Source organism: Artemia franciscana, chromosome 14, assembly GCF_032884065.1.
Source record: "Artemia franciscana chromosome 14, ASM3288406v1, whole genome shotgun sequence".
NCBI lineage: Eukaryota > Metazoa > Arthropoda > Branchiopoda > Anostraca > Artemiidae > Artemia > Artemia franciscana.
Genome location: NC_088876.1, coordinates 37,559,700 through 37,573,888, shown reverse-complemented (window position 1 = coordinate 37,573,888; position 14,189 = coordinate 37,559,700). Strand labels below are relative to the sequence as shown.

The window sequence follows — 14,189 nt, the reverse complement described above, 5'->3', positions numbered from 1 at the left end:
GATACTTTTTTTGTTTTTAATTCATAAAGTTTCATTATTTTTTTGAATATATTGCTTTACAATGCCATTGTTATGATGAATTAAAAAAAAAAGAAAGAAAAAAACATAATATTTAAGCATTAGCTTTTAAATAAGCACTGAAACTAGTGCAAGAGAAATCAAAAGATTGACATCTTTAACAATAAAGTCAAGATTTTCAGCTCTATCACAAATATTCATTAAATAAACTTTCTCAAAAAGAAGTTCTTTATAAAAAATTAAAGAGCTACATTAAACCAAAGATAAGCAGGAATATAATTTTTCACAGTAAAACCACCATATAGCACTATCAATAGATAAATAAAACTGAAAATGAACTGAAATTACAATACAAGACCAAGTCAAACTCAAAAAGAGCAAGAACTAAGAGGAGAGAGGCTAATGCCCCTTTTGGCTTCTGAGGATCAGAATACAATTTGAAGTTTACTAAGAACAATCCTTGTTTCAAGCAATAAGTTTTTCACATAATATTTTAAAAGAAGACTAATCACCATCACAACCAAGATTAATGAAAAAAAATGAGTGAATGTGGATTGGGAGTTTAATAGGCCTATACATGCTGAAATTCTTTCCTGAAAGTATTAATAATTTTGGATTTATTAAGTGAAAAAAAAGAGAAAACATTTAAAATGTTTTTTTTTTTCAGGAAAATGCAAATTATATTCTGATCTTTACAACTAGGATTGACTTTACAAGGATTTACTAATGGTGCTTAATTAAAATATTCCAGAGATTTTGAACTAAATCAAAAGATACTATGTACATCCACCTATTTAAAATATTGTGCAATAAAAGAAATGTCTCAGGAGCAGTTGAGGATATTATGTTGAAATGACATTTAGTTGGAAGTTTCACAGAATACTGAGGGAGATGTTGAAATAATCAAAAGACATAAAATAAAACTAGTAAATTAGAACTAAATATTTTAATTCTTAAGCTGAAACTATGAAAACTGGACAAGGATTCAACATATTAACCAATAGCACAATTTACTAATCAACAAGAGCTAAGAGCTCATATGGCGCTTGTGATAAAGCAAGAAGAGCTAAGAGCCAAGAATTCATATGGTATGAGCTCTAACAAAATTCTATGAATCAATAGAATGATTTAAAAGGAAAATCAGAGGCTTAATGCCGGTTGGGATTTAAAATAAGAGCTACGAGTCATGATGTCCTTCTAAATATCAAAAAGATCCAATCACCCACTCGTAAGTTATAAATACCTCATTTTTCTAATTTTTCCTCTCCTTTTAGCCCTCCTGATGGTTGAATCTGGGAAACAACTTTATCAAGTCAATTTGTGCAGCTCCCTGACACGCCTACCAATTTTCATCATCCTAGCACGTCCAGAAGCACCAAACTCGCCAAAGCACTGAACCCCTCTCCCAACTCCCCCAAAAGAAAGCGAATCCAGTACGCGAATCCATGATGTCAATCATGTATCTATGACATTTGCTTATTCTATCCCCCAAGCTTCATCCCAATTCCTCCACTCTAAGCGTTTTCCAAGATTTCCGATTTCCCCCTCCAACTCCCCCAACGTCAACAGATCTGGTCGGGATTTGAAATAAGAGCTCTGAGACATTAATTCTTTCTAAATATCAAATTTCATTAAGATCTGGTCACCTGTTCTTAAGTTAAAATTGCCTTAATTTTTCTATTTTTCCAAATTAACACCCCCCAGCCCCTCCAAAGAGCACGGATCCGTTCCAATTTTGTCAATCACGTATCTAGAACTTGTGCTTATTCTTCCCATCAAGTTTCACCCCGATCTCTCCACTCTAAGCGTTTTCCAAGATTTCTGTTTCCCTCCTCTAACCCCCTATGTCCCTGGATCCAATTCGAGTCAAAAATGGAGCATCTGAGACATAAGATCCTTCTATATATCAAGTTTCATTAAGATCCGATCTTCTATTCGTAAGATAAAAATACCCCAATTTTCACGTTTTCCAAGAATTCTGGTTTCCCCCTCCAACTCCCCCCAATGTCACAGGATCTGGTCGGAATTTAAAATAAGAGCTTTAAAGCACAAGATCCTTCTAAATATCAAATTTCATTAAAATCTGATCACCTGTTTGTAAGTTACAAATACTTCATTTTTCTCAATTCCCCCCCCCCTAACTCCGCCAAAGACAGCAGATCCAGTCAAGTTATGTCAGTCATGTATCTTAGACTTTTTTTTTATTCTTCCCATCCAGTTTCATCCTGATCTCTATGCTTTAAGTATTTTCTAAGATTTCCCCTCCCCCCCAACTGCCTCCCAATGATGCTGGATCCAGTTGAGATTTAAAATAAGAGACCTGAGTTACGAGGTCCTTCTAAACATGAAGTTTCATGAAGATCCGATCACTCCTTCGTAAGTTAAAAATGCATCATTTTTTCCAATTTTTCAGAATTAGCCCCCCCCCCTCCCCAATAGTGGATCCGTTCCAATAATGTCAATCACGTATATAAGACTTCTGTTTATTTTCTCACCAAGTTTCATCCCAATCCCTCCACTCTTAGCATTTTCCATGATTTTAGGTTCCCCCCCCCAAACTCCCCCAATGTCACCAGATCTGGTCAGGATTTAAAATGAGAGCTTTGAGACACAATGTCCTTCTAAATATCAAATTTCATTGAGATCTGATTGCCCGTTTATAAGTTAAAAATACCTCATTTTTTCTAATTTTTCAGAATTAACCCTCCCCCCTCCAACTACCCCAAAGAGAGGAGATCTGTTCCGGTTATGTAAATCATGTATCTAGGACTTTTACTAATTTTTCCCACCAAGTTTCATCCCGATCCCTCCACTCTAAATGTTTTCCAAGATTTTAGGTTTCCTCCTCCCAACTCCCCCCCATTGTCACCAGATCCGGCCGGGATTTAAAATGAGAGCTCTGAGTTACGATATCCTTCCAGACATCAAATTTCATTAAGATCCAATCAACCATTTGTAGGTTAAAAATACTTCATTTCTTCTATTTTCTCCAAATTAACCGGCCTTCCACTCCCCCCCCCCCCAAATGGTCAAATCGGGAGAAAGACTATTTGTAATTTAATCTGGTCTGGTCCCTGATACGCCTGCCAAATTTCATTGTCCTAGCTTACCTGGAAGTGCCTAAAGTAGCAAAACCAGGACTGACAGACAGACAGACTGACAGGATTTGTGAATGCTGTATGTCACTTGGTTAATACCAAGTGCCATAAAAACAAACAGAAATTAATTTAAAAAACAACTTTCCACAAAGAAGTATTTCAAAGAAAAGTAAAGGGTTTCTCAAAGAAAAATTAAACTTAAGAAAAGCAGAAATAAATTTTTATAATAATTCAAAATCAAAACAACAAAAAGCAATCAAAATAAATGATTAATACCAAACATAAAGATTTTATACCAATATGAATGAATAAATAAATTTTAAATTGAGAAAAAATGAAATTGAATATCCTAGTCAAACTCAGGATCAACAAAAATTGCTTCAAGCACAAATCTTGAATCTTGAATTACTCTTGAATTGGAAAAAATCTTGAATTGCTGAGTTTCAGTGATTAATATTAAATATTCAGTTTATTTTCATTAGTTCTTTCCAGTCATCTTTTTGTCTGAATGATTTTTTTGATGATGTTTTGAAAAAAAAGCATGCCATTCAAAACAAAAGGAGTTTTCAATAGAATGTAAATAGGCTATACAACTTTTATGGTCAGAAGTTTTACCTTTTCAGAATTATTTTTAAATTAATTGAAGAAAGAACAATAGGGGATAAGTGGCCTACTACAAAATGCCTTTTATATAATAATTTAGGCAGTCTTGTGAAATCATTCCCCTTCAAAACTATCTGCATTAAAAACATTTTTTTTAGTTTATTTTTATCATAGTAAGTTATTTTAGTGGTTTTTAAAGTTGCCTTCAGCAGTATTGAAGCCCCCCTCCCCCTTTAGAGGTAATACTTAATCATGGTCTCTTCTATAAAAAAACAAAAAACAAAACAAAAAACAAAGAAACACCATCAACTAAATTAAAATATTACAAAATATTCAATATTCAAATGTTCAAAAGTATTTTTGGTTTGTCTGCACCTTCCCCTCAGTAATACTGGACTTTAGCCCATGTTATGTCTATACCATTGGGCTATATTTGACCGTGGTAGATGGAGTGGGAGGGTTGGGGATATAATTATTATTATTCCAATCATTCTCACCTTAATTCATACTTATTAGAGATAGAACAGCAATATTTAGAAACATTGTACTATTCTTTGATATTATAGTGTTTAGTTGAGAAGACACAAAGCATAAAGTGGTACAAGGGAGTAAGTTAGGTGTCAGCTGTTCACTTGATACAATTGAAATAGAGTAAAATTCTAGATGAGCGTTTTATGCTATCTTGGATAGTATTTGAGCAAGAAAAATGAAACTTTCAGGACTGCATTGACAACATTATATAAACCATACCCTTGAAATGTGTTATCCAGCTCTAATCCCTACTTATTTCCTATTTCTAAAGGTTAGGAAATTGCATAAAAAGTATTTATATAGTATATATAATATTTATAATATATATATATATATATATATATATATATAGTATATGCATAAAGTATACATCTCTTTAAACCCAGGGGGAAAATTATTTTTCTATAATTTTGGTTCCAGTCTATTTTTCTTTACTATGGATATTGGAAGCACAATTCAAATGATTTTTGTATGCTTTTGAGTCATATTGGAACTTTTCACCCAAATCCTATTTCTACAGATTCTTTAAAATCTTATAAATCAAGACTTATCCTAGTAAAGTTAAGAGGCTCAAAATACTTCACTTGAGCCTTGTGTTTACTGTGTACCTACTTTTAAAAGTTTTTTCAAGATTTTTTCCTATTTTTCAAGATTTAACATAGTAAAGTTAAGAGGCTCAAAACACTTCACTTGAGCCCTGTGTGTACTGTAGACCTATTTTTGAAAGTTTTTTCAAGATTTTTTCCTATTTTTCAAGATTTAATCAAGTAAAGTTAAGAGGCTCAAAATACTTCACTTAAGTCTTGTGTGTACTGTAGACCTATTTTTAAGAGTTTTTCCTATTTTTCAAGATTTAACCTAGTAAAGTTAAGAGGCTCAAAATACTTCACTTGAGCCTTGTGTTTACTGTGTACCTACTTTTAAAAGTTTTTTCAAGATTTTTTCCTATTTTTCAAGATTTAACCAAGTAAAGTTAAGAGGCTCAAAATACTTCACTTAAGCCTTGTATGTACTGTAGACCTATTTTTAAGAGTTTTTCCTATTTTTCAAGATTTAACCTAGTAATGTTAAGAGGCTCAAAATACTTCACTTGAGCCTTGTGTTTACTGTGTACCTACTTTTAAAAGTTTTTTCAAGATTTTTTCCTATTTTTCAAGATTTAACCAAGTAAAGTTAAGAGGCTCAAAATACTTCACTTAATCCTTGTATGTACTGTAGACCTATTTTTAAGAGTTTTTCCTATTTTTCAAGATTTAACCTAGTAAAGTTAAGAGGCTCAAAATACTTCACTTGAGCCTTGTGTGTACTGTAGACCTATTTTTGAAAGTTTTTTCAAGATTTTTTCCTATTTTTCAAGATTTAATCAAGTAAAGTTAAGAGGCTCAAAATACTTCACTTAAGTCTTGTGTGTACTGTAGACCTATTTTTAAGAGTTTTTCCTATTTTTCAAGATTTAACCTAGTAAAGTTAAGAGGCTCAAAATACTTCACTTAAGCCTTGTATGTACTGTAGACCTATTTTTAAGAGTTTTTCCTATTTTTCAAGATTTAACCTAGTAAAGTTAAGAGGCTCAAAATATTTCACTTGAGCCTTGTATGTACTGTAGACCTATTTTTAAGAGTTTTTCCTATTTTTCAAGATTTAACCTAGTAAAGTTAAGAGGCTCAAAATATTTCACTTGAGCCTTGTATGTACTGTAGACCTATTTTTAAGAGTTTTTCCTATTTTTCAAGATTTAACCTAGTAAAGTTAAGAGGCTCAAAATACTTCACTTAAGCCTTGTATGTACTGTAGACCTATTTTTAAGAGTTTTTCCTATTTTTCAAGATTTAACCTAGTAAAGTTAAGAGGCTCAAAATACTTCACTTAAGCCTTGTATGTACTGTAGACCTATTTTTAAGAGTTTTTCCTATTTTTCAAGATTTAACCTAGTAAAGTTAAGAGGCTCAAAATATTTCACTTGAGCCTTGTATATACTGTAGACCTATTTTTAAGAGTTTTTCCTATTTTTCAAGATTTAACCTAGTAAAGTTAAGAGGCTCAAAATATTTCACTTGAGCCTTGTATGTACTGTAGACCTATTTTTAAGAGTTTTTCCTATTTTTCAAGATTTAACCTAGTAAAGTTAAGAGGCTCAAAATACTTCACTTAAGCCTTGTATGAACTGTAGACCTATTTTTAAGAGTTTTTCCTATTTTTCAAGATTTAACCTAGTAAAGTTAAGAGGCTCAAAATATTTCACTTGAGCCTTGTATGTACTGTAGACCTATTTTTAAGAGTTTTTCCTATTTTTCAAGATTTAACCTAGTAAAGTTAAGAGGCTCAAAATACTTCACTTAAGCCTTGTATGTACTGTAGACCTATTTTTAAGAGTTTTTCCTATTTTTCAAGATTTAACCTAGTAAAGTTAAGAGGCTCAAAATATTTCACTTGAGCCTTGTATGTACTGTAGACCTATTTTTAAGAGTTTTTCCTATTTTTCAAGATTTAACCTAGTAAAGTTAAGAGGCTCAAAATACTTCACTTAAGTCTTGTGTGTACTGTAGACCTATTTTTAAGAGTTTTTCCTATTTTTCAAGATTTAACCTAGTAAAGTTAAGAGGCTCAAAATACTTCACTTGAGCCTTGTGTTTACTGTGTACCTACTTTTAAAAGTTTTTTCAAGATTTTTTCCTATTTTTCAAGATTTAACCAAGTAAAGTTAAGAGGCTCAAAATACTTCACTTAAGCCTTGTATGTACTGTAGACCTATTTTTAAGAGTTTTTCCTATTTTTCAAGATTTAACCTAGTAAAGTTAAGAGGCTCAAAATACTTCACTTGAGCCTTGTGTTTACTGTGTACCTACTTTTAAAAGTTTTTTCAAGATTTTTTCCTATTTTTCAAGATTTAACCAAGTAAAGTTAAGAGGCTCAAAATACTTCACTTAAGCCTTGTATGTACTGTAGACCTATTTTTAAGAGTTTTTCCTATTTTTCAAGATTTAACCTAGTAAAGTTAAGAGGCTCAAACTACTTCACTTAAGCCTTGTATGTACTGTAGACCTATTTTTAAGAGTTTTTCCTATTTTTCAAGATTTAACCTAGTAAAGTTAAGAGGCTCAAAATACTTCACTTAAGCCTTGTATGTACTGTAGACCTATTTTTAAGAATTTTTCCTATTTTTCAAGATTTAACCTAGTAAAGTTAAGAGGCTCAAAATATTTCACTTGAGCCTTGTATGTACTGTAGACCTATTTTTAAGAGTTTTTCCTATTTTTCAAGATTTAACCAAGTAAAGTTAAGAGGCTCAAAATACTTCACTTAAGCCTTGTATGTACTGTAGACCTATTTTTAAGAGTTTTTCCTATTTTTCAAGATTTAACCTAGTAAAGTTAAGAGGCTCAAAATATTTCACTTGAGCCTTGTATGTACTGTAGACCTATTTTTAAGGGTTTTTCCTATTTTTCAAGATTTAACCTAGTAAAGTTAAGAGGCTCAAAATACTTCACTTAAGCCTTGTATGTACTGTAGACCTATTTTTAAGAGTTTTTCCTATTTTTCAAGATTTAACCTAGTAAAGTTAAGAGGCTCAAAATACTTCACTTAAGCCTTGTATGTACTGTAGACCTATTTTTAAGAGTTTTTCCTATTTTTCAAGATTTAACCTAGTAAAGTTAAGAGGCTCAAAATATTTCACTTGAGCCTTGTATGTACTGTAGACCTATTTTTAAAAGTTTTTCCTATTTTTCAAGATTTAACCTAGTAAAGTTAAGAGGCTCAAAATATTTCACTTGAGCCTTGTATGTACTGTAGACCTATTTTTAAGAGTTTTTCCTATTTTTCAAGATTTAACCTAGTAAAGTTAAGAGGCTCAAAATACTTCACTTAAGCCTTGTATGTACTGTAGACCTATTTTTAAGAGTTTTTCCTATTTTTCAAGATTTAACCTAGTAAAGTTAAGAGGCTCAAAATACTTCACTTAAGCCTTGTATGTACTGTAGACCTATTTTTAAGAGTTTTTCCTATTTTTCAAGATTTAACCTAGTAAAGTTAAGAGGCTCAAAATACTTCACTTAAGTCTTGTATGTACTGTAGACCTATTTTTAAGAATTTTTCCTATTTTTCAAGATTTAACCTAGTAAAGTTAAGAGGCTCAAAATATTTCACTTGAGCCTTGTATGTACTGTAGACCTATAATTAAGAGTTTTTCCTATTTTTCAAGATTTAACCTAGTAAAGTTAAGAGGCTCAAAATACTTCACTTAAGTCTTGTGTGTACTGTAGACCTATTTTTAAGAGTTTTTCCTATTTTTCAAGATTTAACCTAGTAAAGTTAAGAGGCTCAAAATACTTCACTTGAGCCTTGTGTTTACTGTGTACCTACTTTTAAAAGTTTTTTCAAGATTTTTTCCTATTTTTCAAGATTTAACCAAGTAAAGTTAAGAGGCTCAAAATACTTCACTTAAGCCTTGTATGTACTGTAGACCTATTTTTAAGAGTTTTTCCTATTTTTCAAGATTTAACCTAGTAAAGTTAAGAGGCTCAAAATACTTCACTTGAGCCTTGTGTTTACTGTGTACCTACTTTTAAAAGTTTTTTCAAGATTTATTCCTATTTTTCAAGATTTAACCAAGTAAAGTTAAGAGGCTCAAAATACTTCACTTAAGCCTTGTATGTACTGTAGACCTATTTTTAAGAGTTTTTCCTATTTTTCAAGATTTAACCTAGTAAAGTTAAGAGGCTCAAAATACTTCACTTGAGCCTTGTATTTACTGTGTACCTACTTTTAAAAGTTTTTTCAAGATTTTTTCCTATTTTTCAAGATTTAACCAAGTAAAGTTAAGAGGCTCAAAATACTTCACTTAAGCCTTGTATGTACTGTAGACCTATTTTTAAGAGTTTTTCCTATTTTTCAAGATTTAACCTAGTAAAGTTAAGAGGCTCAAAATACTTCACTTAAGCCTTGTATGTACTGTAGACCTATTTTTAAGAGTTTTTCCTATTTTTCAAGATTTAACCTAGTAAAGTTAAGAGGCTCAAAATACTTCACTTAAGCCTTGTATGTACTGTAGACATATTTTTAAGAGTTTTTCCTATTTTTCAAGATTTAACCTAGTAAAGTTAAGAGGCTCAAAATATTTCACTTGAGCCTTGTATGTACTGTAGACCTATTTTTAAGAGTGTTTCCTATTTTTCAAGATTTAACCTAGTAAAGTTAAGAGGCTCAAAATATTTCACTTGAGCCTTGTATGTACTGTAGACCTATTTTTAAGAGTTTTTCCTATTTTTCAAGATTTAACCTAGTAAAGTTAAGAGGCTCAAAATACTTCACTTAAGCCTTGTATGTACTGTAGACCTATTTTTAAGAGTTTTTCCTATTTTTCAAGATTTAACCTAGTAAAGTTAAGAGGCTCAAAATACTTCACTTAAGCCTTGTATGTACTGTAGACCTATTTTTAAGAGTTTTTCCTATTTTTCAAGATTTAACCTAGTAAAGTTAAGAGGCTCAAAATACTTCACTTGAGCCTTGTATGTACTGTAGACCTATTTTTCAAGATTTAACCTAGTAAAGTTAAGAGGCTCAAAATACTTCACTTAAGCCTTGTATGTACTGTAGACCTATTTTTAAGAGTTTTTCCTATTTTTCAAGATTTAATCTAGTAAAGTTAAGAGGCTCAAAATACTTCACTTGAGCCTTGTGTTTACTGTGTACCTACTTTTAAAAGTTTTTTCAAGATTTTTTCCTATTTTTCAAGATTTAACCAAGTAAAGTTAAGAGGCTCAAAATACTTCACTTAAGCCTTGTATGTACTGTAGACCTATTTTTAAGAGTTTTTCCTATTTTTCAAGATTTAACCTAGTATAGTTAAGAGGCTCAAAATATTTCACTTGAGCCTTGTGTGTAGTGTATGTATTTTTCTTTCACAAAATTTCCCTTGTGTATATAGAAACAAAAGACTATTGTCAGCCTACAGGTTAACTGAGCTGCTAACTGTGGCTGAGCAGCATCACAGTTGCTATTTTTCTTGGCGAAGAAAAATATATTTTTATATTTTTTTTATTTTTATATTTTTATATTTTATATTTTTATATTTATATATTTTTATAGGACAAACAGCCTCCATCCTGCTATGTGTTAATAGAAATATTTGAATCTATTCTTGGTCTTCCTTGTGAGTATGTTCTACTTTGTTTTGTCTTCTCATCTACTCTATATTGAACCCTTATGTGTGTTTTTTTTTTTTTTGGGGGGGGGGGCAATGAAGATATTGATTGATTGATGAGGCAATGACTTTGGTATCATCTTAGAGTCTATTTAAGGGGTTTAAATTTGACTAGCAAGTTGAAGGATTATTATGATTATAAGGAACATAACAAAGGGCATTAAGTAGTGTGTTCACCCTTTTTTTATATTGTTAGGGGTAATTCCCTTAGTAAGGTATTTAAGAGAGTTCCTGATCTTGTACAAACATCTTGATTAAAATATACCATTCCAAAACAGCCTGCTCCTAGTTTTGAACATGAATTATGTATGTTTAGATAGCTGATATTGTTTTGTAGCTAGGACTAGACTTATCAGGATGATTGGTAACAATGATAACAATGATAATCTTTATTTTTCAACATTTTAATTTAGACAAAAGTTCCCCCTGTAGCCAGCCTATTTAAATATAATTATTCAGCTTTACAACACTTGTCCTGAAGTAAACCTGGCCAAGATTTAGAGACTTTGTTCCAACTTTGTCTGCATCAAACATTATACAGCATTTTCTATGATTAGACTCAAGCTTTAATCATTTGCACAAGATTAGCATCTATTATTGACTGTCATGGGGTTAAAAATGTTCAGCACTGTTTATGACTAAAAAAAATTCAAACTAACCATATTCCTCATTAAGAAAATTGAGACAAATTCATGGCAAACCAATACAATTTCCAAATGTTATAATACAGACTTAAAAGCAATATATCTGTAAAAGTTATGATTATCTGTCTAACAAACCTACTAGGTACCACACCCCTAATAGAATCTGGAATATATTTACCAGCTTTGTCTTAGTATAAATTACAATACATTGGATTGCTGGTTCCTACCCCCCCCCCTTCCATCATACTTCCTTGTTGAAAGACCATGAAACAAAATTAGCACAACCAGTGGGGACTGTAAATTCCTGTGCTATATTATTAACCTTTTTAAATAACAGCTTGAAGCAAGTTGAAATTTTTTATAGTTTTGATTTCATATTCTAGAGCATATGTATATACAACTTTAGTAAAAGTCTAGAGGAAAAAGATAAGATGTAAGGGTGTAGATTAGGAGCTATTGAGAAGGAAACACAACAAGGACACAATTTTTGCTTCATAATATACAGAATAATTGTAACTAACCTATTGTGCATACACCCTTGCTATATTTAACCCACAACCCCCCTTCATGAGCAAATATATACACCAAATTATTTATTTTCAATGTATTTTCCCAATGTGTCATTCTTGTTTCAGCATGTGTATCCATAAATTGAACCAACTGTGACCAGGCCAGGATTTACACATAGGCCCAGTAGGCAAGGGCCTTGGGACACAAAAGAAACACTAAGCAATTTTTTCTTAACAAAAGCTGGATTGATGTGATTTATTACCTTAAATTGCAGCTTGGAGCAATCTAAGGATTTCCTCCTTGTAGGCTCCATGAAGAATTAAAGATGAGTTGAAGATTCATGGGCTGCCTAATCATAACCTACTTCTACTCTACATCACTCCATTCAACATGTCAAAGTGCCAGGTAGGCTATACTTTGCTGTTGTGCTGCCTATTCACAGAAGTGACTTTTAAAACAGCATAGGAATTCTATAGCTGTTTAAAAAACAGTCAGATGTACCCCAAGAATGGCACCTGAGAGCTCAGTACCACCTCTCTCTTTAATTACTTTTGGCTCATCATTTGTCAGTTGTTTTCTGTTCAGCTTGGGCTTAGGGGTGCCTTGTTCATACTTGGGCTTAGGGGCACCTAAGATTTTAAATTTAGCTCTTATTGTTACAAAACAAGAGCCAGAAAAATAAGAGTGACCAATGGCAGAATGCATTGGAAATAGATAATATTGGCTACATATTTGCATAATTAGGAGGGGGGATAATGTATAGCAGGGCTGTATACAAAATGTCAGCTGGGGTATAATTATTCTGTATAGGCTATTATGAAGTAAGAATTATTTTCTTAAAACATTTTCTTCTCAATAGCCCCTAGTCCAAACCTTTTCTGATGTAAATACATCAAAAGACCTTTCTGTAGTATAAATTAGGCTCAAAAAGCTTCAATGAAAATTCTTTTACCTAACTCCATCACTTTCCAAGACAAAAAAAAATGGGTATGGCTCATATAGAAAGACTATTCAGGTAGATAAGAATTAAACTTACCTCTAGAGTCAAAATTGCATCCTAAATCCAAATTTAACCTTCATTTGTGTTTGAGATGAGCTTTACCCCCATCCCTATATATACCAATTTGGGGTGTATATTTGCACATTAGGGAGGTGAGGAGTAAAGTTCAGGGTAAAATTCTAGTTAATTGACTTCTCGCAATCTCAGAAAGGATTTAGGTTAGGAAAATGAAACTTTCAGGGATGAATCTACAGACTAAAGTATGTCCCGGGAAGGTATTTTGAAGCAACTACCTCCACTCCTTCTCCCTCTAGAGGGGCTTGACCTTTAAAAATGTGTGTGTTACAAAAGTGAAACCTTGCAAAATAGGTCTTCTGCTTAATTGAAGTACAATAAAATTGTTTTCAGCTTCATAACTTTGCTCAATTCGATTTTACAAGGTTTTAAAGATATGCAAATATATTCCTTAAATTTTTAAAAAAAAACATTGATTTTGCTCAATATTCTATTCAAATAACAGGAATTGCATTTTCAGAACTAAAGGCAGAGAAAAAGCAACTAGTAACTGAATATTAATGTAAAATGTTGTTTTGTCAAAATTTCAATAGGTATAGACCTGTCATGTAGGCAAATTTCAGGGCCCTCTAGAGGGAGAGGGAGTGGAGGTGGGTACTTTAAAATACCTTCCCAGGACATAATTGAGCCTGTAGACCCATCCCAAAAAGTTTCATTTTCCTAACCTAAACCCTTTCCAAGATAGCAAGAAGTCAATTAACTAGAATTTTACCAAATTAAGTTCTAATGCAAATGAATTTTAAATGTGGATTCAGGATGCAATTCTGAATATAGATTTAAGCTTAAACTTTACCCCTCCCCCACTGGTAATATGCAAATATAGGCTATACCCTGAATTGTTATATACAATTGTTATATGCAATTCTGACTGTAAAGGTAAGTATTTCTTAGCAGCCTAGCCTACCCTAGTCTGTTACTATAAACTTTATCCAAAAAAGCCTCTCATCTAGAATTTTTCAAAAAAATCTTCAAAACAGAGCAAACATGTCCAAAAATCACCCTAAACTGCACATATGGCCTAGTGTTGGTTATTATATAGCTTAGCTTAGGCCAACTTTAGCATCTTGAAGATAAACCAGTTTAATTTGATTACCTTCTATTTTTGGGATATATTCTAATAACAAGTTATTTCCCTTAGATGCACAATCCTTGCAGGAGTTATATATATGGATAATACTCCACAATGTAAATATTTTTGTTTTTATTCAATACAAATATTGACATATTTGAAATCCTTTCTTCTTCTTTGTTTCAGGCTTTTATTAGGCGCTGTTTCCATTGGACGCTTTAAAGAAATTACAAAAAAATGATGAACGAAAGAAAATGCGGAAAACCTTTTTACAACGTAGCAGAACTTGGAGTAGTAGGATATCTATACAGGTACTCAATGCAGCAAAAGAAACATGGTTTTCTGTATGTGGAGCCGTTTGGTAATTTTTCTTGGAAAGGCCAAATAAAAGTGGGGTTTAAAAGTTAGACTTGATATGTCTTGATCCTTTTTTTCGTTT

At 31.9% G+C, this 14,189-nt stretch overlaps 1 protein-coding gene across 1 annotated transcript in view; it reads right to left on the bottom strand.

The window, feature by feature from the left end:
* Positions 1-13,938, bottom strand: part of LOC136035672 (tyrosine-protein phosphatase non-receptor type 9-like) — a gene marked incomplete in the record, with an annotated part of 119,376 nt that extends 105,438 nt beyond the window's left edge. The window contains 1 exon segment of the mRNA XM_065717590.1: positions 13,775-13,938.
* Between the last annotated feature and the right edge of the window lie 251 nt (positions 13,939-14,189).